This window comes from Osmerus mordax, chromosome 10 (genome assembly GCF_038355195.1).
Source record: "Osmerus mordax isolate fOsmMor3 chromosome 10, fOsmMor3.pri, whole genome shotgun sequence".
Lineage (NCBI taxonomy): Eukaryota > Metazoa > Chordata > Actinopteri > Osmeriformes > Osmeridae > Osmerus > Osmerus mordax.
The window spans coordinates 140,235-166,804 of NC_090059.1; the positions used below are offsets into that span (position 1 = coordinate 140,235).

The following is a 26,570-nucleotide window of genomic DNA, read 5'->3' on the forward strand; positions in this document are numbered from 1 at the left end:
CAGGGACGGAAGCGGAAAGCCCAGGCCAAAAGGCAACAGAATTGAAACAGCTACAGAAGAAGCAAAGACAAAACCTGCCTTACCCGCAGGCACGCACCTAACCCCAAAGCCAACCTCACCCTGCTTTTGTCACACGTCCATCAGGCTCTGCCCTCCCTCGGGCAAAGCCTCCCAAAAATACCACGTTCCACTCGTCGGCGCTCCCCTCCACGGAAGTCTTTAGTAAAAGGCGAAAGGCTTGTGCGTGCTGAAGGGGAACCAGAGCGTCGATTTGAAACGACCCAAACGGCCTACCCCCAACCCCTCCGTTGGCCCTGACTCACCCGTCCGCGGGGGCGAACCGGGGAGAACCGGGGCGAACCGCATCCTTCTCGGGAAAAAAAAGGCGCGGAAACGCCACGGGCCGCAGAGGGGCTCGGCCCGCCCGCTTGGCTTTTCTTTCCTTACCGCACTTTCTCCATTTCATTGATGGCTTTTTCTCCATTAAGATCCGTACGTGTTTATCGTATGCGCCTTCCAGCCAGTCCACTCCGTGTTGGTGTCGACTGACACGGCGATAAAAAACTCATTCCGATTGCCTTCCAGTTTTTCACCTCGGCCCCGCTGAATGTCAGCCAGCTCTCTCTCTCTCTCTCTCTCTCTCTCTCTCTCTCTCTCTCTCTCTCTCTCTCTCTGTCACTCACTCACTCAGTCACTCACTCAGTCACTCACTCACTCAGTCACTCACTTTTTTTTTTTTTTTTTTTTTTTTTTTTTTTTTATATCTAAAAGGGCGGGAAAACGCCACCGGCCGACAGGGCTCCGCCCACACCCCCTTTTCACCCCGTTTTTTTGGTAGGGATCGCTTGTTCCGCTTTGTTGGGGGGCCCCCCCCTTTTGAGGGTTTTTTGACCCTCACCCCAAAAACCCTAGCCCTAACCTAAACCCCTCTCCCCCAAACCTCACTCATTCAGACATTCCCTCCTTCCCTCCCTCCTTCCTTCCTTCCTTCCTTCCCTCCCTCCCTCCCTCCCTCCCTCCCTCACTAGCTTTTCTCTTTGACACGCTTAGAAAGATTGCACCCTTCCCGGAGACGCTGCAATACCGGGGCGATGCGCGGAGCGGACGGAGCGAGCCCCTGTTCCGACTCCCTGTTGCAAAAATCCGTTTAATATGTTGTCCTCGCATGGAGGACATATCAGATATTAAACTGATAAGAACAGATACTACACTTGATCTTAGCCAAAAGGCCGAGAAGCGATGACCGCATTATCGGACGCCCCCGGCGCGCGGACCCTCCGTGCACCACCTGGGCCGCTCGGTCACCACACCGAGAACGGCCGAAACCACCAAAAGCCAAAACCAAAGCCGAGGCCAAAAGCCGCAGGACAAGCAGGGACGGAAGCGGAAAGCCCAGGCCAAAAGCCGCAGGACAAGCAGGGACGGAAGCGGAAAGCCCAGGCCAAAAGCCGCAGGACAAGCAGGGACGGAAGCGGAAAGCCCAGGCCAAAAGCCGCAGGACAAGCAGGGACGGAAGCGGAAAGCCCAGGCCAAAAGCCGCAGGACAAGCAGGGACGGAAGCGGAAAGCCCAGGCCAAAAGCCGCAGGACAAGCAGGGACGGAAGCGGAAAGCCCAGGCCAAAAGCCGCAGGACAAGCAGGGACGGAAGCGGAAAGCCCAGGCCAAAAGCCGCAGGACAAGCAGGGACGGAAGCGGAAAGCCCAGGCCAAAAGCCGCAGGACAAGCAGGGACGGAAGCGGAAAGCCCAGGCCAAAAGCCGCAGGACAAGCAGGGACGGAAGCGGAAAGCCCAGGCCAAAAGCCGCAGGACAAGCAGGGACGGAAGCGGAAAGCCCAGGCCAAAAGCCGCAGGACAAGCAGGGACGGAAGCGGAAAGCCCAGGCCAAAAGGCAACAGAATTGAAACAGCTACAGAAGAAGCAAAGACAAAACCTGCCTTACCCGCAGGCACGCACCTAACCCCAAAGCCAACCTCACCCTGCTTTTGTCACACGTCCATCAGGCTCTGCCCTCCCTCGGGCAAAGCCTCCCAAAAATACCACGTTCCACTCGTCGGCGCTCCCCTCCACGGAAGTCTTTAGTAAAAGGCGAAAGGCTTGTGCGTGCTGAAGGGGAACCAGAGCGTCGATTTGAAACGACCCAAACGGCCTACCCCCAACCCCTCCGTTGGCCCTGACTCACCCGTCCGCGGGGGCGAACCGGGGAGAACCGGGGCGAACCGCATCCTTCTCGGGAAAAAAAAGGCGCGGAAACGCCACGGGCCGCAGAGGGGCTCGGCCCGCCCGCTTGGCTTTTCTTTCCTTACCGCACTTTCTCCATTTCATTGATGGCTTTTTCTCCATTAAGATCCGTACGTGTTTATCGTATGCGCCTTCCAGCCAGTCCACTCCGTGTTGGTGTCGACTGACACGGCGATAAAAAACTCATTCCGATTGCCTTCCAGTTTTTCACCTCGGCCCCGCTGAATGTCAGCCAGCTCTCTCTCTCTCTCTCTCTCTCTCTCTCTCTCTCTCTCTCTCTCTCTCTCTCTGTCACTCACTCACTCAGTCACTCACTCAGTCACTCACTCACTCAGTCACTCACTTTTTTTTTTTTTTTTTTTTTTTTTTTTTTTTTTATATCTAAAAGGGCGGGAAAACGCCACCGGCCGACAGGGCTCCGCCCACACCCCCTTTTCACCCCGTTTTTTTGGTAGGGATCGCTTGTTCCGCTTTGTTGGGGGGCCCCCCCCCTTTTGAGGGTTTTTTGACCCTCACCCCAAAAACCCTAGCCCTAACCTAAACCCCTCTCCCCCAAACCTCACTCATTCAGACATTCCCTCCTTCCCTCCCTCCTTCCTTCCTTCCTTCCTTCCCTCCCTCCCTCCCTCCCTCCCTCCCTCCCTCCCTCCCTCACTAGCTTTTCTCTTTGACACGCTTAGAAAGATTGCACCCTTCCCGGAGACGCTGCAATACCGGGGCGATGCGCGGAGCGGACGGAGCGAGCCCCTGTTCCGACTCCCTGTTGCAAAAATCCGTTTAATATGTTGTCCTCGCATGGAGGACATATCAGATATTAAACTGATAAGAACAGATACTACACTTGATCTTAGCCAAAAGGCCGAGAAGCGATGACCGCATTATCGGACGCCCCCGGCGCGCGGACCCTCCGTGCACCACCTGGGCCGCTCGGTCACCACACCGAGAACGGCCGAAACCACCAAAAGCCAAAACCAAAGCCGAGGCCAAAAGCCGCAGGACAAGCAGGGACGGAAGCGGAAAGCCCAGGCCAAAAGCCGCAGGACAAGCAGGGACGGAAGCGGAAAGCCCAGGCCAAAAGCCGCAGGACAAGCAGGGACGGAAGCGGAAAGCCCAGGCCAAAAGCCGCAGGACAAGCAGGGACGGAAGCGGAAAGCCCAGGCCAAAAGCCGCAGGACAAGCAGGGACGGAAGCGGAAAGCCCAGGCCAAAAGCCGCAGGACAAGCAGGGACGGAAGCGGAAAGCCCAGGCCAAAAGCCGCAGGACAAGCAGGGACGGAAGCGGAAAGCCCAGGCCAAAAGCCGCAGGACAAGCAGGGACGGAAGCGGAAAGCCCAGGCCAAAAGGCAACAGAATTGAAACAGCTACAGAAGAAGCAAAGACAAAACCTGCCTTACCCGCAGGCACGCACCTAACCCCAAAGCCAACCTCACCCTGCTTTTGTCACACGTCCATCAGGCTCTGCCCTCCCTCGGGCAAAGCCTCCCAAAAATACCACGTTCCACTCGTCGGCGCTCCCCTCCACGGAAGTCTTTAGTAAAAGGCGAAAGGCTTGTGCGTGCTGAAGGGGAACCAGAGCGTCGATTTGAAACGACCCAAACGGCCTACCCCCAACCCCTCCGTTGGCCCTGACTCACCCGTCCGCGGGGGCGAACCGGGGAGAACCGGGGCGAACCGCATCCTTCTCGGGAAAAAAAAGGCGCGGAAACGCCACGGGCCGCAGAGGGGCTCGGCCCGCCCGCTTGGCTTTTCTTTCCTTACCGCACTTTCTCCATTTCATTGATGGCTTTTTCTCCATTAAGATCCGTACGTGTTTATCGTATGCGCCTTCCAGCCAGTCCACTCCGTGTTGGTGTCGACTGACACGGCGATAAAAAACTCATTCCGATTGCCTTCCAGTTTTTCACCTCGGCCCCGCTGAATGTCAGCCAGCTCTCTCTCTCTCTCTCTCTCTCTCTCTCTCTCTCTCTCTCTCTCTCTCTCTCTCTGTCACTCACTCACTCAGTCACTCACTCAGTCACTCACTCACTCAGTCACTCACTTTTTTTTTTTTTTTTTTTTTTTTTTTTTTTTTATATCTAAAAGGGCGGGAAAACGCCACCGGCCGACAGGGCTCCGCCCACACCCCCTTTTCACCCCGTTTTTTTGGTAGGGATCGCTTGTTCCGCTTTGTTGGGGGGCCCCCCCCTTTTGAGGGTTTTTTGACCCTCACCCCAAAAACCCTAGCCCTAACCTAAACCCCTCTCCCCCAAACCTCACTCATTCAGACATTCCCTCCTTCCCTCCCTCCTTCCTTCCTTCCTTCCTTCCCTCCCTCCCTCCCTCCCTCCCTCCCTCACTAGCTTTTCTCTTTGACACGCTTAGAAAGATTGCACCCTTCCCGGAGACGCTGCAATACCGGGGCGATGCGCGGAGCGGACGGAGCGAGCCCCTGTTCCGACTCCCTGTTGCAAAAATCCGTTTAATATGTTGTCCTCGCATGGAGGACATATCAGATATTAAACTGATAAGAACAGATACTACACTTGATCTTAGCCAAAAGGCCGAGAAGCGATGACCGCATTATCGGACGCCCCCGGCGCGCGGACCCTCCGTGCACCACCTGGGCCGCTCGGTCACCACACCGAGAACGGCCGAAACCACCAAAAGCCAAAACCAAAGCCGAGGCCAAAAGCCGCAGGACAAGCAGGGACGGAAGCGGAAAGCCCAGGCCAAAAGCCGCAGGACAAGCAGGGACGGAAGCGGAAAGCCCAGGCCAAAAGCCGCAGGACAAGCAGGGACGGAAGCGGAAAGCCCAGGCCAAAAGCCGCAGGACAAGCAGGGACGGAAGCGGAAAGCCCAGGCCAAAAGCCGCAGGACAAGCAGGGACGGAAGCGGAAAGCCCAGGCCAAAAGCCGCAGGACAAGCAGGGACGGAAGCGGAAAGCCCAGGCCAAAAGCCGCAGGACAAGCAGGGACGGAAGCGGAAAGCCCAGGCCAAAAGCCGCAGGACAAGCAGGGACGGAAGCGGAAAGCCCAGGCCAAAAGCCGCAGGACAAGCAGGGACGGAAGCGGAAAGCCCAGGCCAAAAGCCGCAGGACAAGCAGGGACGGAAGCGGAAAGCCCAGGCCAAAAGCCGCAGGACAAGCAGGGACGGAAGCGGAAAGCCCAGGCCAAAAGCCGCAGGACAAGCAGGGACGGAAGCGGAAAGCCCAGGCCAAAAGGCAACAGAATTGAAACAGCTACAGAAGAAGCAAAGACAAAACCTGCCTTACCCGCAGGCACGCACCTAACCCCAAAGCCAACCTCACCCTGCTTTTGTCACACGTCCATCAGGCTCTGCCCTCCCTCGGGCAAAGCCTCCCAAAAATACCACGTTCCACTCGTCGGCGCTCCCCTCCACGGAAGTCTTTAGTAAAAGGCGAAAGGCTTGTGCGTGCTGAAGGGGAACCAGAGCGTCGATTTGAAACGACCCAAACGGCCTACCCCCAACCCCTCCGTTGGCCCTGACTCACCCGTCCGCGGGGGCGAACCGGGGAGAACCGGGGCGAACCGCATCCTTCTCGGGAAAAAAAAGGCGCGGAAACGCCACGGGCCGCAGAGGGGCTCGGCCCGCCCGCTTGGCTTTTCTTTCCTTACCGCACTTTCTCCATTTCATTGATGGCTTTTTCTCCATTAAGATCCGTACGTGTTTATCGTATGCGCCTTCCAGCCAGTCCACTCCGTGTTGGTGTCGACTGACACGGCGATAAAAAACTCATTCCGATTGCCTTCCAGTTTTTCACCTCGGCCCCGCTGAATGTCAGCCAGCTCTCTCTCTCTCTCTCTCTCTCTCTCTCTCTCTCTCTCTCTCTCTCTCTCTCTCTGTCACTCACTCACTCAGTCACTCACTCAGTCACTCACTCACTCAGTCACTCACTTTTTTTTTTTTTTTTTTTTTTTTTTTTTTTTTATATCTAAAAGGGCGGGAAAACGCCACCGGCCGACAGGGCTCCGCCCACACCCCCTTTTCACCCCGTTTTTTTGGTAGGGATCGCTTGTTCCGCTTTGTTGGGGGGCCCCCCCCTTTTGAGGGTTTTTTGACCCTCACCCCAAAAACCCTAGCCCTAACCTAAACCCCTCTCCCCCAAACCTCACTCATTCAGACATTCCCTCCTTCCCTCCCTCCTTCCTTCCTTCCTTCCTTCCCTCCCTCCCTCCCTCCCTCCCTCCCTCCCTCCCTCCCTCCCTCCCTCCCTCACTAGCTTTTCTCTTTGACACGCTTAGAAAGATTGCACCCTTCCCGGAGACGCTGCAATACCGGGGCGATGCGCGGAGCGGACGGAGCGAGCCCCTGTTCCGACTCCCTGTTGCAAAAATCCGTTTAATATGTTGTCCTCGCATGGAGGACATATCAGATATTAAACTGATAAGAACAGATACTACACTTGATCTTAGCCAAAAGGCCGAGAAGCGATGACCGCATTATCGGACGCCCCCGGCGCGCGGACCCTCCGTGCACCACCTGGGCCGCTCGGTCACCACACCGAGAACGGCCGAAACCACCAAAAGCCAAAACCAAAGCCGAGGCCAAAAGCCGCAGGACAAGCAGGGACGGAAGCGGAAAGCCCAGGCCAAAAGCCGCAGGACAAGCAGGGACGGAAGCGGAAAGCCCAGGCCAAAAGCCGCAGGACAAGCAGGGACGGAAGCGGAAAGCCCAGGCCAAAAGCCGCAGGACAAGCAGGGACGGAAGCGGAAAGCCCAGGCCAAAAGCCGCAGGACAAGCAGGGACGGAAGCGGAAAGCCCAGGCCAAAAGCCGCAGGACAAGCAGGGACGGAAGCGGAAAGCCCAGGCCAAAAGCCGCAGGACAAGCAGGGACGGAAGCGGAAAGCCCAGGCCAAAAGCCGCAGGACAAGCAGGGACGGAAGCGGAAAGCCCAGGCCAAAAGCCGCAGGACAAGCAGGGACGGAAGCGGAAAGCCCAGGCCAAAAGCCGCAGGACAAGCAGGGACGGAAGCGGAAAGCCCAGGCCAAAAGCCGCAGGACAAGCAGGGACGGAAGCGGAAAGCCCAGGCCAAAAGCCGCAGGACAAGCAGGGACGGAAGCGGAAAGCCCAGGCCAAAAGCCGCAGGACAAGCAGGGACGGAAGCGGAAAGCCCAGGCCAAAAGGCAACAGAATTGAAACAGCTACAGAAGAAGCAAAGACAAAACCTGCCTTACCCGCAGGCACGCACCTAACCCCAAAGCCAACCTCACCCTGCTTTTGTCACACGTCCATCAGGCTCTGCCCTCCCTCGGGCAAAGCCTCCCAAAAATACCACGTTCCACTCGTCGGCGCTCCCCTCCACGGAAGTCTTTAGTAAAAGGCGAAAGGCTTGTGCGTGCTGAAGGGGAACCAGAGCGTCGATTTGAAACGACCCAAACGGCCTACCCCCAACCCCTCCGTTGGCCCTGACTCACCCGTCCGCGGGGGCGAACCGGGGAGAACCGGGGCGAACCGCATCCTTCTCGGGAAAAAAAAGGCGCGGAAACGCCACGGGCCGCAGAGGGGCTCGGCCCGCCCGCTTGGCTTTTCTTTCCTTACCGCACTTTCTCCATTTCATTGATGGCTTTTTCTCCATTAAGATCCGTACGTGTTTATCGTATGCGCCTTCCAGCCAGTCCACTCCGTGTTGGTGTCGACTGACACGGCGATAAAAAACTCATTCCGATTGCCTTCCAGTTTTTCACCTCGGCCCCGCTGAATGTCAGCCAGCTCTCTCTCTCTCTCTCTCTCTCTCTCTCTCTCTCTCTCTCTCTCTCTCTCTCTGTCACTCACTCACTCAGTCACTCACTCAGTCACTCACTCACTCAGTCACTCACTTTTTTTTTTTTTTTTTTTTTTTTTTTTTTTTTATATCTAAAAGGGCGGGAAAACGCCACCGGCCGACAGGGCTCCGCCCACACCCCCTTTTCACCCCGTTTTTTTGGTAGGGATCGCTTGTTCCGCTTTGTTGGGGGGCCCCCCCCTTTTGAGGGTTTTTTGACCCTCACCCCAAAAACCCTAGCCCTAACCTAAACCCCTCTCCCCCAAACCTCACTCATTCAGACATTCCCTCCTTCCCTCCCTCCTTCCTTCCTTCCTTCCTTCCCTCCCTCCCTCCCTCCCTCCCTCCCTCACTAGCTTTTCTCTTTGACACGCTTAGAAAGATTGCACCCTTCCCGGAGACGCTGCAATACCGGGGCGATGCGCGGAGCGGACGGAGCGAGCCCCTGTTCCGACTCCCTGTTGCAAAAATCCGTTTAATATGTTGTCCTCGCATGGAGGACATATCAGATATTAAACTGATAAGAACAGATACTACACTTGATCTTAGCCAAAAGGCCGAGAAGCGATGACCGCATTATCGGACGCCCCCGGCGCGCGGACCCTCCGTGCACCACCTGGGCCGCTCGGTCACCACACCGAGAACGGCCGAAACCACCAAAAGCCAAAACCAAAGCCGAGGCCAAAAGCCGCAGGACAAGCAGGGACGGAAGCGGAAAGCCCAGGCCAAAAGCCGCAGGACAAGCAGGGACGGAAGCGGAAAGCCCAGGCCAAAAGCCGCAGGACAAGCAGGGACGGAAGCGGAAAGCCCAGGCCAAAAGCCGCAGGACAAGCAGGGACGGAAGCGGAAAGCCCAGGCCAAAAGCCGCAGGACAAGCAGGGACGGAAGCGGAAAGCCCAGGCCAAAAGCCGCAGGACAAGCAGGGACGGAAGCGGAAAGCCCAGGCCAAAAGCCGCAGGACAAGCAGGGACGGAAGCGGAAAGCCCAGGCCAAAAGCCGCAGGACAAGCAGGGACGGAAGCGGAAAGCCCAGGCCAAAAGCCGCAGGACAAGCAGGGACGGAAGCGGAAAGCCCAGGCCAAAAGCCGCAGGACAAGCAGGGACGGAAGCGGAAAGCCCAGGCCAAAAGCCGCAGGACAAGCAGGGACGGAAGCGGAAAGCCCAGGCCAAAAGCCGCAGGACAAGCAGGGACGGAAGCGGAAAGCCCAGGCCAAAAGGCAACAGAATTGAAACAGCTACAGAAGAAGCAAAGACAAAACCTGCCTTACCCGCAGGCACGCACCTAACCCCAAAGCCAACCTCACCCTGCTTTTGTCACACGTCCATCAGGCTCTGCCCTCCCTCGGGCAAAGCCTCCCAAAAATACCACGTTCCACTCGTCGGCGCTCCCCTCCACGGAAGTCTTTAGTAAAAGGCGAAAGGCTTGTGCGTGCTGAAGGGGAACCAGAGCGTCGATTTGAAACGACCCAAACGGCCTACCCCCAACCCCTCCGTTGGCCCTGACTCACCCGTCCGCGGGGGCGAACCGGGGAGAACCGGGGCGAACCGCATCCTTCTCGGGAAAAAAAAGGCGCGGAAACGCCACGGGCCGCAGAGGGGCTCGGCCCGCCCGCTTGGCTTTTCTTTCCTTACCGCACTTTCTCCATTTCATTGATGGCTTTTTCTCCATTAAGATCCGTACGTGTTTATCGTATGCGCCTTCCAGCCAGTCCACTCCGTGTTGGTGTCGACTGACACGGCGATAAAAAACTCATTCCGATTGCCTTCCAGTTTTTCACCTCGGCCCCGCTGAATGTCAGCCAGCTCTCTCTCTCTCTCTCTCTCTCTCTCTCTCTCTCTCTCTCTCTCTCTCTCTCTCTGTCACTCACTCACTCAGTCACTCACTCAGTCACTCACTCACTCAGTCACTCACTTTTTTTTTTTTTTTTTTTTTTTTTTTTTTTTTTATATCTAAAAGGGCGGGAAAACGCCACCGGCCGACAGGGCTCCGCCCACACCCCCTTTTCACCCCGTTTTTTTGGTAGGGATCGCTTGTTCCGCTTTGTTGGGGGGCCCCCCCCTTTTGAGGGTTTTTTGACCCTCACCCCAAAAACCCTAGCCCTAACCTAAACCCCTCTCCCCCAAACCTCACTCATTCAGACATTCCCTCCTTCCCTCCCTCCTTCCTTCCTTCCTTCCTTCCCTCCCTCCCTCCCTCCCTCCCTCCCTCCCTCCCTCCCTCCCTCCCTCCCTCACTAGCTTTTCTCTTTGACACGCTTAGAAAGATTGCACCCTTCCCGGAGACGCTGCAATACCGGGGCGATGCGCGGAGCGGACGGAGCGAGCCCCTGTTCCGACTCCCTGTTGCAAAAATCCGTTTAATATGTTGTCCTCGCATGGAGGACATATCAGATATTAAACTGATAAGAACAGATACTACACTTGATCTTAGCCAAAAGGCCGAGAAGCGATGACCGCATTATCGGACGCCCCCGGCGCGCGGACCCTCCGTGCACCACCTGGGCCGCTCGGTCACCACACCGAGAACGGCCGAAACCACCAAAAGCCAAAACCAAAGCCGAGGCCAAAAGCCGCAGGACAAGCAGGGACGGAAGCGGAAAGCCCAGGCCAAAAGCCGCAGGACAAGCAGGGACGGAAGCGGAAAGCCCAGGCCAAAAGCCGCAGGACAAGCAGGGACGGAAGCGGAAAGCCCAGGCCAAAAGCCGCAGGACAAGCAGGGACGGAAGCGGAAAGCCCAGGCCAAAAGCCGCAGGACAAGCAGGGACGGAAGCGGAAAGCCCAGGCCAAAAGCCGCAGGACAAGCAGGGACGGAAGCGGAAAGCCCAGGCCAAAAGGCAACAGAATTGAAACAGCTACAGAAGAAGCAAAGACAAAACCTGCCTTACCCGCAGGCACGCACCTAACCCCAAAGCCAACCTCACCCTGCTTTTGTCACACGTCCATCAGGCTCTGCCCTCCCTCGGGCAAAGCCTCCCAAAAATACCACGTTCCACTCGTCGGCGCTCCCCTCCACGGAAGTCTTTAGTAAAAGGCGAAAGGCTTGTGCGTGCTGAAGGGGAACCAGAGCGTCGATTTGAAACGACCCAAACGGCCTACCCCCAACCCCTCCGTTGGCCCTGACTCACCCGTCCGCGGGGGCGAACCGGGGAGAACCGGGGCGAACCGCATCCTTCTCGGGAAAAAAAAGGCGCGGAAACGCCACGGGCCGCAGAGGGGCTCGGCCCGCCCGCTTGGCTTTTCTTTCCTTACCGCACTTTCTCCATTTCATTGATGGCTTTTTCTCCATTAAGATCCGTACGTGTTTATCGTATGCGCCTTCCAGCCAGTCCACTCCGTGTTGGTGTCGACTGACACGGCGATAAAAAACTCATTCCGATTGCCTTCCAGTTTTTCACCTCGGCCCCGCTGAATGTCAGCCAGCTCTCTCTCTCTCTCTCTCTCTCTCTCTCTCTCTCTCTCTCTCTCTCTCTCTCTCTGTCACTCACTCACTCAGTCACTCACTCAGTCACTCACTCACTCAGTCACTCACTTTTTTTTTTTTTTTTTTTTTTTTTTTTTTTTTTATATCTAAAAGGGCGGGAAAACGCCACCGGCCGACAGGGCTCCGCCCACACCCCCTTTTCACCCCGTTTTTTTGGTAGGGATCGCTTGTTCCGCTTTGTTGGGGGGCCCCCCCCTTTTGAGGGTTTTTTGACCCTCACCCCAAAAACCCTAGCCCTAACCTAAACCCCTCTCCCCCAAACCTCACTCATTCAGACATTCCCTCCTTCCCTCCCTCCTTCCTTCCTTCCTTCCTTCCCTCCCTCCCTCCCTCCCTCCCTCCCTCCCTCCCTCCCTCCCTCCCTCACTAGCTTTTCTCTTTGACACGCTTAGAAAGATTGCACCCTTCCCGGAGACGCTGCAATACCGGGGCGATGCGCGGAGCGGACGGAGCGAGCCCCTGTTCCGACTCCCTGTTGCAAAAATCCGTTTAATATGTTGTCCTCGCATGGAGGACATATCAGATATTAAACTGATAAGAACAGATACTACACTTGATCTTAGCCAAAAGGCCGAGAAGCGATGACCGCATTATCGGACGCCCCCGGCGCGCGGACCCTCCGTGCACCACCTGGGCCGCTCGGTCACCACACCGAGAACGGCCGAAACCACCAAAAGCCAAAACCAAAGCCGAGGCCAAAAGCCGCAGGACAAGCAGGGACGGAAGCGGAAAGCCCAGGCCAAAAGCCGCAGGACAAGCAGGGACGGAAGCGGAAAGCCCAGGCCAAAAGCCGCAGGACAAGCAGGGACGGAAGCGGAAAGCCCAGGCCAAAAGCCGCAGGACAAGCAGGGACGGAAGCGGAAAGCCCAGGCCAAAAGCCGCAGGACAAGCAGGGACGGAAGCGGAAAGCCCAGGCCAAAAGCCGCAGGACAAGCAGGGACGGAAGCGGAAAGCCCAGGCCAAAAGCCGCAGGACAAGCAGGGACGGAAGCGGAAAGCCCAGGCCAAAAGCCGCAGGACAAGCAGGGACGGAAGCGGAAAGCCCAGGCCAAAAGCCGCAGGACAAGCAGGGACGGAAGCGGAAAGCCCAGGCCAAAAGGCAACAGAATTGAAACAGCTACAGAAGAAGCAAAGACAAAACCTGCCTTACCCGCAGGCACGCACCTAACCCCAAAGCCAACCTCACCCTGCTTTTGTCACACGTCCATCAGGCTCTGCCCTCCCTCGGGCAAAGCCTCCCAAAAATACCACGTTCCACTCGTCGGCGCTCCCCTCCACGGAAGTCTTTAGTAAAAGGCGAAAGGCTTGTGCGTGCTGAAGGGGAACCAGAGCGTCGATTTGAAACGACCCAAACGGCCTACCCCCAACCCCTCCGTTGGCCCTGACTCACCCGTCCGCGGGGGCGAACCGGGGAGAACCGGGGCGAACCGCATCCTTCTCGGGAAAAAAAAGGCGCGGAAACGCCACGGGCCGCAGAGGGGCTCGGCCCGCCCGCTTGGCTTTTCTTTCCTTACCGCACTTTCTCCATTTCATTGATGGCTTTTTCTCCATTAAGATCCGTACGTGTTTATCGTATGCGCCTTCCAGCCAGTCCACTCCGTGTTGGTGTCGACTGACACGGCGATAAAAAACTCATTCCGATTGCCTTCCAGTTTTTCACCTCGGCCCCGCTGAATGTCAGCCAGCTCTCTCTCTCTCTCTCTCTCTCTCTCTCTCTCTCTCTCTCTCTCTCTCTCTCTCTGTCACTCACTCACTCAGTCACTCACTCAGTCACTCACTCACTCAGTCACTCACTTTTTTTTTTTTTTTTTTTTTTTTTTTTTTTTTATATCTAAAAGGGCGGGAAAACGCCACCGGCCGACAGGGCTCCGCCCACACCCCCTTTTCACCCCGTTTTTTTGGTAGGGATCGCTTGTTCCGCTTTGTTGGGGGGCCCCCCCCTTTTGAGGGTTTTTTGACCCTCACCCCAAAAACCCTAGCCCTAACCTAAACCCCTCTCCCCCAAACCTCACTCATTCAGACATTCCCTCCTTCCCTCCCTCCTTCCTTCCTTCCTTCCTTCCCTCCCTCCCTCCCTCCCTCCCTCCCTCCCTCCCTCCCTCACTAGCTTTTCTCTTTGACACGCTTAGAAAGATTGCACCCTTCCCGGAGACGCTGCAATACCGGGGCGATGCGCGGAGCGGACGGAGCGAGCCCCTGTTCCGACTCCCTGTTGCAAAAATCCGTTTAATATGTTGTCCTCGCATGGAGGACATATCAGATATTAAACTGATAAGAACAGATACTACACTTGATCTTAGCCAAAAGGCCGAGAAGCGATGACCGCATTATCGGACGCCCCCGGCGCGCGGACCCTCCGTGCACCACCTGGGCCGCTCGGTCACCACACCGAGAACGGCCGAAACCACCAAAAGCCAAAACCAAAGCCGAGGCCAAAAGCCGCAGGACAAGCAGGGACGGAAGCGGAAAGCCCAGGCCAAAAGCCGCAGGACAAGCAGGGACGGAAGCGGAAAGCCCAGGCCAAAAGCCGCAGGACAAGCAGGGACGGAAGCGGAAAGCCCAGGCCAAAAGCCGCAGGACAAGCAGGGACGGAAGCGGAAAGCCCAGGCCAAAAGCCGCAGGACAAGCAGGGACGGAAGCGGAAAGCCCAGGCCAAAAGCCGCAGGACAAGCAGGGACGGAAGCGGAAAGCCCAGGCCAAAAGCCGCAGGACAAGCAGGGACGGAAGCGGAAAGCCCAGGCCAAAAGCCGCAGGACAAGCAGGGACGGAAGCGGAAAGCCCAGGCCAAAAGGCAACAGAATTGAAACAGCTACAGAAGAAGCAAAGACAAAACCTGCCTTACCCGCAGGCACGCACCTAACCCCAAAGCCAACCTCACCCTGCTTTTGTCACACGTCCATCAGGCTCTGCCCTCCCTCGGGCAAAGCCTCCCAAAAATACCACGTTCCACTCGTCGGCGCTCCCCTCCACGGAAGTCTTTAGTAAAAGGCGAAAGGCTTGTGCGTGCTGAAGGGGAACCAGAGCGTCGATTTGAAACGACCCAAACGGCCTACCCCCAACCCCTCCGTTGGCCCTGACTCACCCGTCCGCGGGGGCGAACCGGGGAGAACCGGGGCGAACCGCATCCTTCTCGGGAAAAAAAAGGCGCGGAAACGCCACGGGCCGCAGAGGGGCTCGGCCCGCCCGCTTGGCTTTTCTTTCCTTACCGCACTTTCTCCATTTCATTGATGGCTTTTTCTCCATTAAGATCCGTACGTGTTTATCGTATGCGCCTTCCAGCCAGTCCACTCCGTGTTGGTGTCGCGACTGACACGGCGATAAAAAACTCATTCCGATTGCCTTCCAGTTTTTCACCTCGGCCCCGCTGAATGTCAGCCAGCTCTCTCTCTCTCTCTCTCTCTCTCTCTCTCTCTCTCTCTCTCTCTCTCTCTCTGTCACTCACTCACTCAGTCACTCACTCAGTCACTCACTCACTCAGTCACTCACTTTTTTTTTTTTTTTTTTTTTTTTTTTTTTTTTTATATCTAAAAGGGCGGGAAAACGCCACCGGCCGACAGGGCTCCGCCCACACCCCCTTTTCACCCCGTTTTTTTGGTAGGGATCGCTTGTTCCGCTTTGTTGGGGGGCCCCCCCCTTTTGAGGGTTTTTTGACCCTCACCCCAAAAACCCTAGCCCTAACCTAAACCCCTCTCCCCCAAACCTCACTCATTCAGACATTCCCTCCTTCCCTCCCTCCTTCCTTCCTTCCTTCCTTCCCTCCCTCCCTCCCTCCCTCCCTCCCTCCCTCCCTCCCTCCCTCACTAGCTTTTCTCTTTGACACGCTTAGAAAGATTGCACCCTTCCCGGAGACGCTGCAATACCGGGGCGATGCGCGGAGCGGACGGAGCGAGCCCCTGTTCCGACTCCCTGTTGCAAAAATCCGTTTAATATGTTGTCCTCGCATGGAGGACATATCAGATATTAAACTGATAAGAACAGATACTACACTTGATCTTAGCCAAAAGGCCGAGAAGCGATGACCGCATTATCGGACGCCCCCGGCGCGCGGACCCTCCGTGCACCACCTGGGCCGCTCGGTCACCACACCGAGAACGGCCGAAACCACCAAAAGCCAAAACCAAAGCCGAGGCCAAAAGCCGCAGGACAAGCAGGGACGGAAGCGGAAAGCCCAGGCCAAAAGCCGCAGGACAAGCAGGGACGGAAGCGGAAAGCCCAGGCCAAAAGCCGCAGGACAAGCAGGGACGGAAGCGGAAAGCCCAGGCCAAAAGCCGCAGGACAAGCAGGGACGGAAGCGGAAAGCCCAGGCCAAAAGCCGCAGGACAAGCAGGGACGGAAGCGGAAAGCCCAGGCCAAAAGCCGCAGGACAAGCAGGGACGGAAGCGGAAAGCCCAGGCCAAAAGGCAACAGAATTGAAACAGCTACAGAAGAAGCAAAGACAAAACCTGCCTTACCCGCAGGCACGCACCTAACCCCAAAGCCAACCTCACCCTGCTTTTGTCACACGTCCATCAGGCTCTGCCCTCCCTCGGGCAAAGCCTCCCAAAAATACCACGTTCCACTCGTCGGCGCTCCCCTCCACGGAAGTCTTTAGTAAAAGGCGAAAGGCTTGTGCGTGCTGAAGGGGAACCAGAGCGTCGATTTGAAACGACCCAAACGGCCTACCCCCAACCCCTCCGTTGGCCCTGACTCACCCGTCCGCGGGGGCGAACCGGGGAGAACCGGGGCGAACCGCATCCTTCTCGGGAAAAAAAAGGCGCGGAAACGCCACGGGCCGCAGAGGGGCTCGGCCCGCCCGCTTGGCTTTTCTTTCCTTACCGCACTTTCTCCATTTCATTGATGGCTTTTTCTCCATTAAGATCCGTACGTGTTTATCGTATGCGCCTTCCAGCCAGTCCACTCCGTGTTGGTGTCGACTGACACGGCGATAAAAAACTCATTCCGATTGCCTTCCAGTTTTTCACCTCGGCCCCGCTGAATGTCAGCCAGCTCTCTCTCTCTCTCTCTCTCTCTCTCTCTCTCTCTCTCTCTCTCTCTCTCTCTGTCACTCACTCACTCAGTCACTCACTCAGTCACTCACTCACTCAGTCACTCACTTTTTTTTTTTTTTTTTTTTTTTTTTTTTTTTTTATATCTAAAAGGGCGGGAAAACGCCACCGGCCGACAGGGCTCCGCCCACACCCCCTTTTCACCCCGTTTTTTTGGTAGGGATCGCTTGTTCCGCTTTGTTGGGGGGCCCCCCCCTTTTGAGGGTTTTTTGACCCTCACCCCAAAAACCCTAGCCCTAACCTAAACCCCTCTCCCCCAAACCTCACTCATTCAGACATTCCCTCCTTCCCTCCCTCCTTCCTTCCTTCCTTCCTTCCCTCCCTCCCTCCCTCCCTCCCTCCCTCCCTCCCTCCCTCCCTCACTAGCTTTTCTCTTTGACACGCTTAGAAAGATTGCACCCTTCCCGGAGACGCTGCAATACCGGGGCGATGCGCGGAGCGGACGGAGCGAGCCCCTGTTCCGACTCCCTGTTGCAAAAATCCGTTTAATATGTTGTCCTCGCATGGAGGACATATCAGATATTAAACTGATAAGAACAGATACTACACTTGATCTTAGCCAAAAGGCCGAGAAGCGATGACCGCATTATCGGACGCCCCCGGCGCGCGGACCCTCCGTGCACCACCTGGGCCGCTCGGTCACCACACCGAGAACGGCCGAAACCACCAAAAGCCAAAACCAAAGCCGAGGCCAAAAGCCGCAGGACAAGCAGGGACGGAAGCGGAAAGCCCAGGCCAAAAGCCGCAGGACAAGCAGGGACGGAAGCGGAAAGCCCAGGCCAAAAGCCGCAGGACAAGCAGGGACGGAAGCGGAAAGCCCAGGCCAAAAGCCGCAGGACAAGCAGGGACGGAAGCGGAAAGCCCAGGCCAAAAGCCGCAGGACAAGCAGGGACGGAAGCGGAAAGCCCAGGCCAAAAGCCGCAGGACAAGCAGGGACGGAAGCGGAAAGCCCAGGCCAAAAGCCGCAGGACAAGCAGGGACGGAAGCGGAAAGCCCAGGCCAAAAGCCGCAGGACAAGCAGGGACGGAAGCGGAAAGCCCAGGCCAAAAGGCAACAGAATTGAAACAGCTACAGAAGAAGCAAAGACAAAACCTGCCTTACCCGCAGGCACGCACCTAACCCCAAAGCCAACCTCACCCTGCTTTTGTCACACGTCCATCAGGCTCTGCCCTCCCTCGGGCAAAGCCTCCCAAAAATACCACGTTCCACTCGTCGGCGCTCCCCTCCACGGAAGTCTTTAGTAAAAGGCGAAAGGCTTGTGCGTGCTGAAGGGGAACCAGAGCGTCGATTTGAAACGACCCAAACGGCCTACCCCCAACCCCTCCGTTGGCCCTGACTCACCCGTCCGCGGGGGCGAACCGGGGAGAACCGGGGCGAACCGCATCCTTCTCGGGAAAAAAAAGGCGCGGAAACGCCACGGGCCGCAGAGGGGCTCGGCCCGCCCGCTTGGCTTTTCTTTCCTTACCGCACTTTCTCCATTTCATTGATGGCTTTTTCTCCATTAAGATCCGTACGTGTTTATCGTATGCGCCTTCCAGCCAGTCCACTCCGTGTTGGTGTCGACTGACACGGCGATAAAAAACTCATTCCGATTGCCTTCCAGTTTTTCACCTCGGCCCCGCTGAATGTCAGCCAGCTCTCTCTCTCTCTCTCTCTCTCTCTCTCTCTCTCTCTCTCTCTCTCTCTCTCTGTCACTCACTCACTCAGTCACTCACTCAGTCACTCACTCACTCAGTCACTCACTTTTTTTTTTTTTTTTTTTTTTTTTTTTTTTTTTATATCTAAAAGGGCGGGAAAACGCCACCGGCCGACAGGGCTCCGCCCACACCCCCTTTTCACCCCGTTTTTTTGGTAGGGATCGCTTGTTCCGCTTTGTTGGGGGGCCCCCCCCTTTTGAGGGTTTTTTGACCCTCACCCCAAAAACCCTAGCCCTAACCTAAACCCCTCTCCCCCAAACCTCACTCATTCAGACATTCCCTCCTTCCCTCCCTCCTTCCTTCCTTCCTTCCTTCCCTCCCTCCCTCCCTCCCTCCCTCCCTCCCTCCCTCCCTCCCTCCCTCACTAGCTTTTCTCTTTGACACGCTTAGAAAGATTGCACCCTTCCCGGAGACGCTGCAATACCGGGGCGATGCGCGGAGCGGACGGAGCGAGCCCCTGTTCCGACTCCCTGTTGCAAAAATCCGTTTAATATGTTGTCCTCGCATGGAGGACATATCAGATATTAAACTGATAAGAACAGATACTACACTTGATCTTAGCCAAAAGGCCGAGAAGCGATGACCGCATTATCGGACGCCCCCGGCGCGCGGACCCTCCGTGCACCACCTGGGCCGCTCGGTCACCACACCGAGAACGGCCGAAACCACCAAAAGCCAAAACCAAAGCCGAGGCCAAAAGCCGCAGGACAAGCAGGGACGGAAGCGGAAAGCCCAGGCCAAAAGCCGCAGGACAAGCAGGGACGGAAGCGGAAAGCCCAGGCCAAAAGCCGCAGGACAAGCAGGGACGGAAGCGGAAAGCCCAGGCCAAAAGCCGCAGGACAAGCAGGGACGGAAGCGGAAAGCCCAGGCCAAAAGCCGCAGGACAAGCAGGGACGGAAGCGGAAAGCCCAGGCCAAAAGCCGCAGGACAAGCAGGGACGGAAGCGGAAAGCCCAGGCCAAAAGCCGCAGGACAAGCAGGGACGGAAGCGGAAAGCCCAGGCCAAAAGCCGCAGGACAAGCAGGGACGGAAGCGGAAAGCCCAGGCCAAAAGCCGCAGGACAAGCAGGGACGGAAGCGGAAAGCCCAGGCCAAAAGGCAACAGAATTGAAACAGCTACAGAAGAAGCAAAGACAAAACCTGCCTTACCCGCAGGCACGCACCTAACCCCAAAGCCAACCTCACCCTGCTTTTGTCACACGTCCATCAGGCTCTGCCCTCCCTCGGGCAAAGCCTCCCAAAAATACCACGTTCCACTCGTCGGCGCTCCCCTCCACGGAAGTCTTTAGTAAAAGGCGAAAGGCTTGTGCGTGCTGAAGGGGAACCAGAGCGTCGATTTGAAACGACCCAAACGGCCTACCCCCAACCCCTCCGTTGGCCCTGACTCACCCGTCCGCGGGGGCGAACCGGGGAGAACCGGGGCGAACCGCATCCTTCTCGGGAAAAAAAAGGCGCGGAAACGCCACGGGCCGCAGAGGGGCTCGGCCCGCCCGCTTGGCTTTTCTTTCCTTACCGCACTTTCTCCATTTCATTGATGGCTTTTTCTCCATTAAGATCCGTACGTGTTTATCGTATGCGCCTTCCAGCCAGTCCACTCCGTGTTGGTGTCGACTGACACGGCGATAAAAAACTCATTCCGATTGCCTTCCAGTTTTTCACCTCGGCCCCGCTGAATGTCAGCCAGCTCTCTCTCTCTCTCTCTCTCTCTCTCTCTCTCTCTCTCTCTCTCTCTCTCTCTCTGTCACTCACTCACTCAGTCACTCACTCAGTCACTCACTCACTCAGTCACTCACTTTTTTTTTTTTTTTTTTTTTTTTTTTTTTTTTTATATCTAAAAGGGCGGGAAAACGCCACCGGCCGACAGGGCTCCGCCCACACCCCCTTTTCACCCCGTTTTTTTGGTAGGGATCGCTTGTTCCGCTTTGTTGGGGGGCCCCCCCCTTTTGAGGGTTTTTTGACCCTCACCCCAAAAACCCTAGCCCTAACCTAAACCCCTCTCCCCCAAACCTCACTCATTCAGACATTCCCTCCTTCCCTCCCTCCTTCCTTCCTTCCTTCCTTCCCTCCCTCCCTCCCTCCCTCCCTCCCTCCCTCCCTCCCTCCCTCCCTCCCTCACTAGCTTTTCTCTTTGACACGCTTAGAAAGATTGCACCCTTCCCGGAGACGCTGCAATACCGGGGCGATGCGCGGAGCGGACGGAGCGAGCCCCTGTTCCGACTCCCTGTTGCAAAAATCCGTTTAATATGTTGTCCTCGCATGGAGGACATATCAGATATTAAACTGATAAGAACAGATACTACACTTGATCTTAGCCAAAAGGCCGAGAAGCGATGACCGCATTATCGGACGCCCCCGGCGCGCGGACCCTCCGTGCACCACCTGGGCCGCTCGGTCACCACACCGAGAACGGCCGAAACCACCAAAAGCCAAAACCAAAGCCGAGGCCAAAAGCCGCAGGACAAGCAGGGACGGAAGCGGAAAGCCCAGGCCAAAAGCCGCAGGACAAGCAGGGACGGAAGCGGAAAGCCCAGGCCAAAAGCCGCAGGACAAGCAGGGACGGAAGCGGAAAGCCCAGGCCAAAAGCCGCAGGACAAGCAGGGACGGAAGCGGAAAGCCCAGGCCAAAAGCCGCAGGACAAGCAGGGACGGAAGCGGAAAGCCCAGGCCAAAAGCCGCAGGACAAGCAGGGACGGAAGCGGAAAGCCCAGGCCAAAAGCCGCAGGACAAGCAGGGACGGAAGCGGAAAGCCCAGGCCAAAAGCCGCAGGACAAGCAGGGACGGAAGCGGAAAGCCCAGGCCAAAAGCCGCAGGACAAGCAGGGACGGAAGCGGAAAGCCCAGGCCAAAAGCCGCAGGACAAGCAGGGACGGAAGCGGAAAGCCCAGGCCAAAAGCCGCAGGACAAGCAGGGACGGAAGCGGAAAGCCCAGGCCAAAAGCCGCAGGACAAGCAGGGACGGAAGCGGAAAGCCCAGGCCAAAAGGCAACAGAATTGAAACAGCTACAGAAGAAGCAAAGACAAAACCTGCCTTACCCGCAGGCACGCACCTAACCCCAAAGCCAACCTCACCCTGCTTTTGTCACACGTCCATCAGGCTCTGCCCTCCCTCGGGCAAAGCCTCCCAAAAATACCACGTTCCACTCGTCGGCGCTCCCCTCCACGGAAGTCTTTAGTAAAAGGCGAAAGGCTTGTGCGTGCTGAAGGGGAACCAGAGCGTCGATTTGAAACGACCCAAACGGCCTACCCCCAACCCCTCCGTTGGCCCTGACTCACCCGTCCGCGGGGGCGAACCGGGGAGAACCGGGGCGAACCGCATCCTTCTCGGGAAAAAAAAGGCGCGGAAACGCCACGGGCCGCAGAGGGGCTCGGCCCGCCCGCTTGGCTTTTCTTTCCTTACCGCACTTTCTCCATTTCATTGATGGCTTTTTCTCCATTAAGATCCGTACGTGTTTATCGTATGCGCCTTCCAGCCAGTCCACTCCGTGTTGGTGTCGACTGACACGGCGATAAAAAACTCATTCCGATTGCCTTCCAGTTTTTCACCTCGGCCCCGCTGAATGTCAGCCAGCTCTCTCTCTCTCTCTCTCTCTCTCTCTCTCTCTCTCTCTCTCTCTCTCTCTCTGTCACTCACTCACTCAGTCACTCACTCAGTCACTCACTCACTCAGTCACTCACTTTTTTTTTTTTTTTTTTTTTTTTTTTTTTTTTTATATCTAAAAGGGCGGGAAAACGCCACCGGCCGACAGGGCTCCGCCCACACCCCCTTTTCACCCCGTTTTTTTGGTAGGGATCGCTTGTTCCGCTTTGTTGGGGGGCCCCCCCCTTTTGAGGGTTTTTTGACCCTCACCCCAAAAACCCTAGCCCTAACCTAAACCCCTCTCCCCCAAACCTCACTCATTCAGACATTCCCTCCTTCCCTCCCTCCTTCCTTCCTTCCTTCCTTCCCTCCCTCCCTCCCTCCCTCCCTCCCTCCCTCCCTCCCTCCCTCACTAGCTTTTCTCTTTGACACGCTTAGAAAGATTGCACCCTTCCCGGAGACGCTGCAATACCGGGGCGATGCGCGGAGCGGACGGAGCGAGCCCCTGTTCCGACTCCCTGTTGCAAAAATCCGTTTAATATGTTGTCCTCGCATGGAGGACATATCAGATATTAAACTGATAAGAACAGATACTACACTTGATCTTAGCCAAAAGGCCGAGAAGCGATGACCGCATTATCGGACGCCCCCGGCGCGCGGACCCTCCGTGCACCACCTGGGCCGCTCGGTCACCACACCGAGAACGGCCGAAACCACCAAAAGCCAAAACCAAAGCCGAGGCCAAAAGCCGCAGGACAAGCAGGGACGGAAGCGGAAAGCCCAGGCCAAAAGCCGCAGGACAAGCAGGGACGGAAGCGGAAAGCCCAGGCCAAAAGCCGCAGGACAAGCAGGGACGGAAGCGGAAAGCCCAGGCCAAAAGCCGCAGGACAAGCAGGGACGGAAGCGGAAAGCCCAGGCCAAAAGCCGCAGGACAAGCAGGGACGGAAGCGGAAAGCCCAGGCCAAAAGCCGCAGGACAAGCAGGGACGGAAGCGGAAAGCCCAGGCCAAAAGCCGCAGGACAAGCAGGGACGGAAGCGGAAAGCCCAGGCCAAAAGCCGCAGGACAAGCAGGGACGGAAGCGGAAAGCCCAGGCCAAAAGGCAACAGAATTGAAACAGCTACAGAAGAAGCAAAGACAAAACCTGCCTTACCCGCAGGCACGCACCTAACCCCAAAGCCAACCTCACCCTGCTTTTGTCACACGTCCATCAGGCTCTGCCCTCCCTCGGGCAAAGCCTCCCAAAAATACCACGTTCCACTCGTCGGCGCTCCCCTCCACGGAAGTCTTTAGTAAAAGGCGAAAGGCTTGTGCGTGCTGAAGGGGAACCAGAGCGTCGATTTGAAACGACCCAAACGGCCTACCCCCAACCCCTCCGTTGGCCCTGACTCACCCGTCCGCGGGGGCGAACCGGGGAGAACCGGGGCGAACCGCATCCTTCTCGGGAAAAAAAAGGCGCGGAAACGCCACGGGCCGCAGAGGGGCTCGGCCCGCCCGCTTGGCTTTTCTTTCCTTACCGCACTTTCTCCATTTCATTGATGGCTTTTTCTCCATTAAGATCCGTACGTGTTTATCGTATGCGCCTTCCAGCCAGTCCACTCCGTGTTGGTGTCGACTGACACGGCGATAAAAAACTCATTCCGATTGCCTTCCAGTTTTTCACCTCGGCCCCGCTGAATGTCAGCCAGCTCTCTCTCTCTCTCTCTCTCTCTCTCTCTCTCTCTCTCTCTCTCTCTCTCTCTCTGTCACTCACTCACTCAGTCACTCACTCAGTCACTCACTCACTCAGTCACTCACTTTTTTTTTTTTTTTTTTTTTTTTTTTTTTTTTATATCTAAAAGGGCGGGAAAACGCCACCGGCCGACAGGGCTCCGCCCACACCCCCTTTTCACCCCGTTTTTTTGGTAGGGATCGCTTGTTCCGCTTTGTTGGGGGGCCCCCCCCTTTTGAGGGTTTTTTGACCCTCACCCCAAAAACCCTAGCCCTAACCTAAACCCCTCTCCCCCAAACCTCACTCATTCAGACATTCCCTCCTTCCCTCCCTCCTTCCTTCCTTCCTTCCTTCCCTCCCTCCCTCCCTCCCTCCCTCCCTCCCTCCCTCCCTCCCTCCCTCACTAGCTTTTCTCTTTGACACGCTTAGAAAGATTGCACCCTTCCCGGAGACGCTGCAATACCGGGGCGATGCGCGGAGCGGACGGAGCGAGCCCCTGTTCCGACTCCCTGTTGCAAAAATCCGTTTAATATGTTGTCCTCGCATGGAGGACATATCAGATATTAAACTGATAAGAACAGATACTACACTTGATCTTAGCCAAAAGGCCGAGAAGCGATGACCGCATTATCGGACGCCCCCGGCGCGCGGACCCTCCGTGCACCACCTGGGCCGCTCGGTCACCACACCGAGAACGGCCGAAACCACCAAAAGCCAAAACCAAAGCCGAGGCCAAAAGCCGCAGGACAAGCAGGGACGGAAGCGGAAAGCCCAGGCCAAAAGCCGCAGGACAAGCAGGGACGGAAGCGGAAAGCCCAGGCCAAAAGCCGCAGGACAAGCAGGGACGGAAGCGGAAAGCCCAGGCCAAAAGCCGCAGGACAAGCAGGGACGGAAGCGGAAAGCCCAGGCCAAAAGCCGCAGGACAAGCAGGGACGGAAGCGGAAAGCCCAGGCCAAAAGCCGCAGGACAAGCAGGGACGGAAGCGGAAAGCCCAGGCCAAAAGCCGCAGGACAAGCAGGGACGGAAGCGGAAAGCCCAGGCCAAAAGCCGCAGGACAAGCAGGGACGGAAGCGGAAAGCCCAGGCCAAAAGCCGCAGGACAAGCAGGGACGGAAGCGGAAAGCCCAGGCCAAAAGCCGCAGGACAAGCAGGGACGGAAGCGGAAAGCCCAGGCCAAAAGCCGCAGGACAAGCAGGGACGGAAGCGGAAAGCCCAGGCCAAAAGCCGCAGGACAAGCAGGGACGGAAGCGGAAAGCCCAGGCCAAAAGGCAACAGAATTGAAACAGCTACAGAAGAAGCAAAGACAAAACCTGCCTTACCCGCAGGCACGCACCTAACCCCAAAGCCAACCTCACCCTGCTTTTGTCACACGTCCATCAGGCTCTGCCCTCCCTCGGGCAAAGCCTCCCAAAAATACCACGTTCCACTCGTCGGCGCTCCCCTCCACGGAAGTCTTTAGTAAAAGGCGAAAGGCTTGTGCGTGCTGAAGGGGAACCAGAGCGTCGATTTGAAACGACCCAAACGGCCTACCCCCAACCCCTCCGTTGGCCCTGACTCACCCGTCCGCGGGGGCGAACCGGGGAGAACCGGGGCGAACCGCATCCTTCTCGGGAAAAAAAAGGCGCGGAAACGCCACGGGCCGCAGAGGGGCTCGGCCCGCCCGCTTGGCTTTTCTTTCCTTACCGCACTTTCTCCATTTCATTGATGGCTTTTTCTCCATTAAGATCCGTACGTGTTTATCGTATGCGCCTTCCAGCCAGTCCACTCCGTGTTGGTGTCGACTGACACGGCGATAAAAAACTCATTCCGATTGCCTTCCAGTTTTTCACCTCGGCCCCGCTGAATGTCAGCCAGCTCTCTCTCTCTCTCTCTCTCTCTCTCTCTCTCTCTCTCTCTCTCTCTCTCTCTGTCACTCACTCACTCAGTCACTCACTCAGTCACTCACTCACTCAGTCACTCACTTTTTTTTTTTTTTTTTTTTTTTTTTTTTTTTTATATCTAAAAGGGCGGGAAAACGCCACCGGCCGACAGGGCTCCGCCCACACCCCCTTTTCACCCCGTTTTTTTGGTAGGGATCGCTTGTTCCGCTTTGTTGGGGGGCCCCCCCCTTTTGAGGGTTTTTTGACCCTCACCCCAAAAACCCTAGCCCTAACCTAAACCCCTCTCCCCCAAACCTCACTCATTCAGACATTCCCTCCTTCCCTCCCTCCTTCCTTCCTTCCTTCCTTCCCTCCCTCCCTCCCTCCCTCCCTCCCTCCCTCCCTCCCTCCCTCCCTCCCTCCCTCCCTCCCTCACTAGCTTTTCTCTTTGACACGCTTAGAAAGATTGCACCCTTCCCGGAGACGCTGCAATACCGGGGCGATGCGCGGAGCGGACGGAGCGAGCCCCTGTTCCGACTCCCTGTTGCAAAAATCCGTTTAATATGTTGTCCTCGCATGGAGGACATATCAGATATTAAACTGATAAGAACAGATACTACACTTGATCTTAGCCAAAAGGCCGAGAAGCGATGACCGCATTATCGGACGCCCCCGGCGCGCGGACCCTCCGTGCACCACCTGGGCCGCTCGGTCACCACACCGAGAACGGCCGAAACCACCAAAAGCCAAAACCAAAGCCGAGGCCAAAAGCCGCAGGACAAGCAGGGACGGAAGCGGAAAGCCCAGGCCAAAAGCCGCAGGACAAGCAGGGACGGAAGCGGAAAGCCCAGGCCAAAAGCCGCAGGACAAGCAGGGACGGAAGCGGAAAGCCCAGGCCAAAAGCCGCAGGACAAGCAGGGACGGAAGCGGAAAGCCCAGGCCAAAAGCCGCAGGACAAGCAGGGACGGAAGCGGAAAGCCCAGGCCAAAAGCCGCAGGACAAGCAGGGACGGAAGCGGAAAGCCCAGGCCAAAAGCCGCAGGACAAGCAGGGACGGAAGCGGAAAGCCCAGGCCAAAAGCCGCAGGACAAGCAGGGACGGAAGCGGAAAGCCCAGGCCAAAAGCCGCAGGACAAGCAGGGACGGAAGCGGAAAGCCCAGGCCAAAAGCCGCAGGACAAGCAGGGACGGAAGCGGAAAGCCCAGGCCAAAAGC

The 26,570-nt window shown here is 57.0% G+C and overlaps 30 non-coding genes across 30 annotated transcripts; all 30 read right to left on the reverse strand.

The window, feature by feature from the left end:
* Window positions 1-149: 149 nt before the first annotated feature.
* Window positions 150-267, reverse strand: LOC136951151 (U5 spliceosomal RNA). The gene has a single exon (XR_010877640.1). It is a non-coding gene; the product is annotated as a U5 spliceosomal RNA (small nuclear RNA).
* Window positions 268-1,050: 783 nt separating this feature from the next.
* Window positions 1,051-1,241, reverse strand: LOC136951255 (U2 spliceosomal RNA). Its single transcript, XR_010877739.1, has one exon. It is a non-coding gene; the product is annotated as a U2 spliceosomal RNA (small nuclear RNA).
* Window positions 1,242-2,005: 764 nt separating this feature from the next.
* Window positions 2,006-2,123, reverse strand: LOC136951152 (U5 spliceosomal RNA). Its single transcript, XR_010877641.1, has one exon. It is a non-coding gene; the product is annotated as a U5 spliceosomal RNA (small nuclear RNA).
* Window positions 2,124-2,918: 795 nt separating this feature from the next.
* LOC136951256 (U2 spliceosomal RNA) lies at window positions 2,919-3,109 on the reverse strand. Its single transcript, XR_010877740.1, has one exon. It is a non-coding gene; the product is annotated as a U2 spliceosomal RNA (small nuclear RNA).
* Window positions 3,110-3,697: 588 nt separating this feature from the next.
* On the reverse strand, window positions 3,698-3,815 carry LOC136951153 (U5 spliceosomal RNA). Its single transcript, XR_010877642.1, has one exon. It is a non-coding gene; the product is annotated as a U5 spliceosomal RNA (small nuclear RNA).
* A 783-nt stretch (window positions 3,816-4,598) lies between these two features.
* On the reverse strand, window positions 4,599-4,789 carry LOC136951257 (U2 spliceosomal RNA). Its single transcript, XR_010877741.1, has one exon. It is a non-coding gene; the product is annotated as a U2 spliceosomal RNA (small nuclear RNA).
* A 764-nt stretch (window positions 4,790-5,553) lies between these two features.
* LOC136951154 (U5 spliceosomal RNA) lies at window positions 5,554-5,671 on the reverse strand. The gene has a single exon (XR_010877643.1). It is a non-coding gene; the product is annotated as a U5 spliceosomal RNA (small nuclear RNA).
* Window positions 5,672-6,478: 807 nt separating this feature from the next.
* LOC136951258 (U2 spliceosomal RNA) lies at window positions 6,479-6,669 on the reverse strand. The gene has a single exon (XR_010877742.1). It is a non-coding gene; the product is annotated as a U2 spliceosomal RNA (small nuclear RNA).
* Window positions 6,670-7,477: 808 nt separating this feature from the next.
* LOC136951156 (U5 spliceosomal RNA) lies at window positions 7,478-7,595 on the reverse strand. Its single transcript, XR_010877645.1, has one exon. It is a non-coding gene; the product is annotated as a U5 spliceosomal RNA (small nuclear RNA).
* Window positions 7,596-8,376: 781 nt separating this feature from the next.
* On the reverse strand, window positions 8,377-8,567 carry LOC136951259 (U2 spliceosomal RNA). The gene has a single exon (XR_010877743.1). It is a non-coding gene; the product is annotated as a U2 spliceosomal RNA (small nuclear RNA).
* A 764-nt stretch (window positions 8,568-9,331) lies between these two features.
* LOC136951157 (U5 spliceosomal RNA) lies at window positions 9,332-9,449 on the reverse strand. The gene has a single exon (XR_010877646.1). It is a non-coding gene; the product is annotated as a U5 spliceosomal RNA (small nuclear RNA).
* An 808-nt stretch (window positions 9,450-10,257) lies between these two features.
* LOC136951260 (U2 spliceosomal RNA) lies at window positions 10,258-10,448 on the reverse strand. The gene has a single exon (XR_010877744.1). It is a non-coding gene; the product is annotated as a U2 spliceosomal RNA (small nuclear RNA).
* Window positions 10,449-10,948: 500 nt separating this feature from the next.
* Window positions 10,949-11,066, reverse strand: LOC136951158 (U5 spliceosomal RNA). Its single transcript, XR_010877647.1, has one exon. It is a non-coding gene; the product is annotated as a U5 spliceosomal RNA (small nuclear RNA).
* An 804-nt stretch (window positions 11,067-11,870) lies between these two features.
* LOC136951262 (U2 spliceosomal RNA) lies at window positions 11,871-12,061 on the reverse strand. Its single transcript, XR_010877746.1, has one exon. It is a non-coding gene; the product is annotated as a U2 spliceosomal RNA (small nuclear RNA).
* A 632-nt stretch (window positions 12,062-12,693) lies between these two features.
* Window positions 12,694-12,811, reverse strand: LOC136951159 (U5 spliceosomal RNA). The gene has a single exon (XR_010877648.1). It is a non-coding gene; the product is annotated as a U5 spliceosomal RNA (small nuclear RNA).
* Window positions 12,812-13,606: 795 nt separating this feature from the next.
* On the reverse strand, window positions 13,607-13,797 carry LOC136951263 (U2 spliceosomal RNA). Its single transcript, XR_010877747.1, has one exon. It is a non-coding gene; the product is annotated as a U2 spliceosomal RNA (small nuclear RNA).
* A 588-nt stretch (window positions 13,798-14,385) lies between these two features.
* LOC136951160 (U5 spliceosomal RNA) lies at window positions 14,386-14,503 on the reverse strand. The gene has a single exon (XR_010877649.1). It is a non-coding gene; the product is annotated as a U5 spliceosomal RNA (small nuclear RNA).
* Window positions 14,504-15,303: 800 nt separating this feature from the next.
* On the reverse strand, window positions 15,304-15,494 carry LOC136951264 (U2 spliceosomal RNA). The gene has a single exon (XR_010877748.1). It is a non-coding gene; the product is annotated as a U2 spliceosomal RNA (small nuclear RNA).
* A 500-nt stretch (window positions 15,495-15,994) lies between these two features.
* LOC136951161 (U5 spliceosomal RNA) lies at window positions 15,995-16,112 on the reverse strand. The gene has a single exon (XR_010877650.1). It is a non-coding gene; the product is annotated as a U5 spliceosomal RNA (small nuclear RNA).
* Window positions 16,113-16,910: 798 nt separating this feature from the next.
* On the reverse strand, window positions 16,911-17,101 carry LOC136951265 (U2 spliceosomal RNA). The gene has a single exon (XR_010877749.1). It is a non-coding gene; the product is annotated as a U2 spliceosomal RNA (small nuclear RNA).
* Window positions 17,102-17,689: 588 nt separating this feature from the next.
* Window positions 17,690-17,807, reverse strand: LOC136951162 (U5 spliceosomal RNA). Its single transcript, XR_010877651.1, has one exon. It is a non-coding gene; the product is annotated as a U5 spliceosomal RNA (small nuclear RNA).
* Window positions 17,808-18,609: 802 nt separating this feature from the next.
* On the reverse strand, window positions 18,610-18,800 carry LOC136951266 (U2 spliceosomal RNA). Its single transcript, XR_010877750.1, has one exon. It is a non-coding gene; the product is annotated as a U2 spliceosomal RNA (small nuclear RNA).
* A 632-nt stretch (window positions 18,801-19,432) lies between these two features.
* LOC136951163 (U5 spliceosomal RNA) lies at window positions 19,433-19,550 on the reverse strand. Its single transcript, XR_010877652.1, has one exon. It is a non-coding gene; the product is annotated as a U5 spliceosomal RNA (small nuclear RNA).
* An 808-nt stretch (window positions 19,551-20,358) lies between these two features.
* LOC136951030 (U2 spliceosomal RNA) lies at window positions 20,359-20,549 on the reverse strand. Its single transcript, XR_010877535.1, has one exon. It is a non-coding gene; the product is annotated as a U2 spliceosomal RNA (small nuclear RNA).
* A 764-nt stretch (window positions 20,550-21,313) lies between these two features.
* LOC136951165 (U5 spliceosomal RNA) lies at window positions 21,314-21,431 on the reverse strand. The gene has a single exon (XR_010877653.1). It is a non-coding gene; the product is annotated as a U5 spliceosomal RNA (small nuclear RNA).
* Window positions 21,432-22,229: 798 nt separating this feature from the next.
* On the reverse strand, window positions 22,230-22,420 carry LOC136951031 (U2 spliceosomal RNA). Its single transcript, XR_010877536.1, has one exon. It is a non-coding gene; the product is annotated as a U2 spliceosomal RNA (small nuclear RNA).
* Window positions 22,421-23,008: 588 nt separating this feature from the next.
* Window positions 23,009-23,126, reverse strand: LOC136951166 (U5 spliceosomal RNA). The gene has a single exon (XR_010877654.1). It is a non-coding gene; the product is annotated as a U5 spliceosomal RNA (small nuclear RNA).
* Window positions 23,127-23,929: 803 nt separating this feature from the next.
* Window positions 23,930-24,120, reverse strand: LOC136951032 (U2 spliceosomal RNA). The gene has a single exon (XR_010877537.1). It is a non-coding gene; the product is annotated as a U2 spliceosomal RNA (small nuclear RNA).
* A 764-nt stretch (window positions 24,121-24,884) lies between these two features.
* On the reverse strand, window positions 24,885-25,002 carry LOC136951168 (U5 spliceosomal RNA). Its single transcript, XR_010877656.1, has one exon. It is a non-coding gene; the product is annotated as a U5 spliceosomal RNA (small nuclear RNA).
* An 817-nt stretch (window positions 25,003-25,819) lies between these two features.
* LOC136951033 (U2 spliceosomal RNA) lies at window positions 25,820-26,010 on the reverse strand. Its single transcript, XR_010877538.1, has one exon. It is a non-coding gene; the product is annotated as a U2 spliceosomal RNA (small nuclear RNA).
* Between the last annotated feature and the right edge of the window lie 560 nt (window positions 26,011-26,570).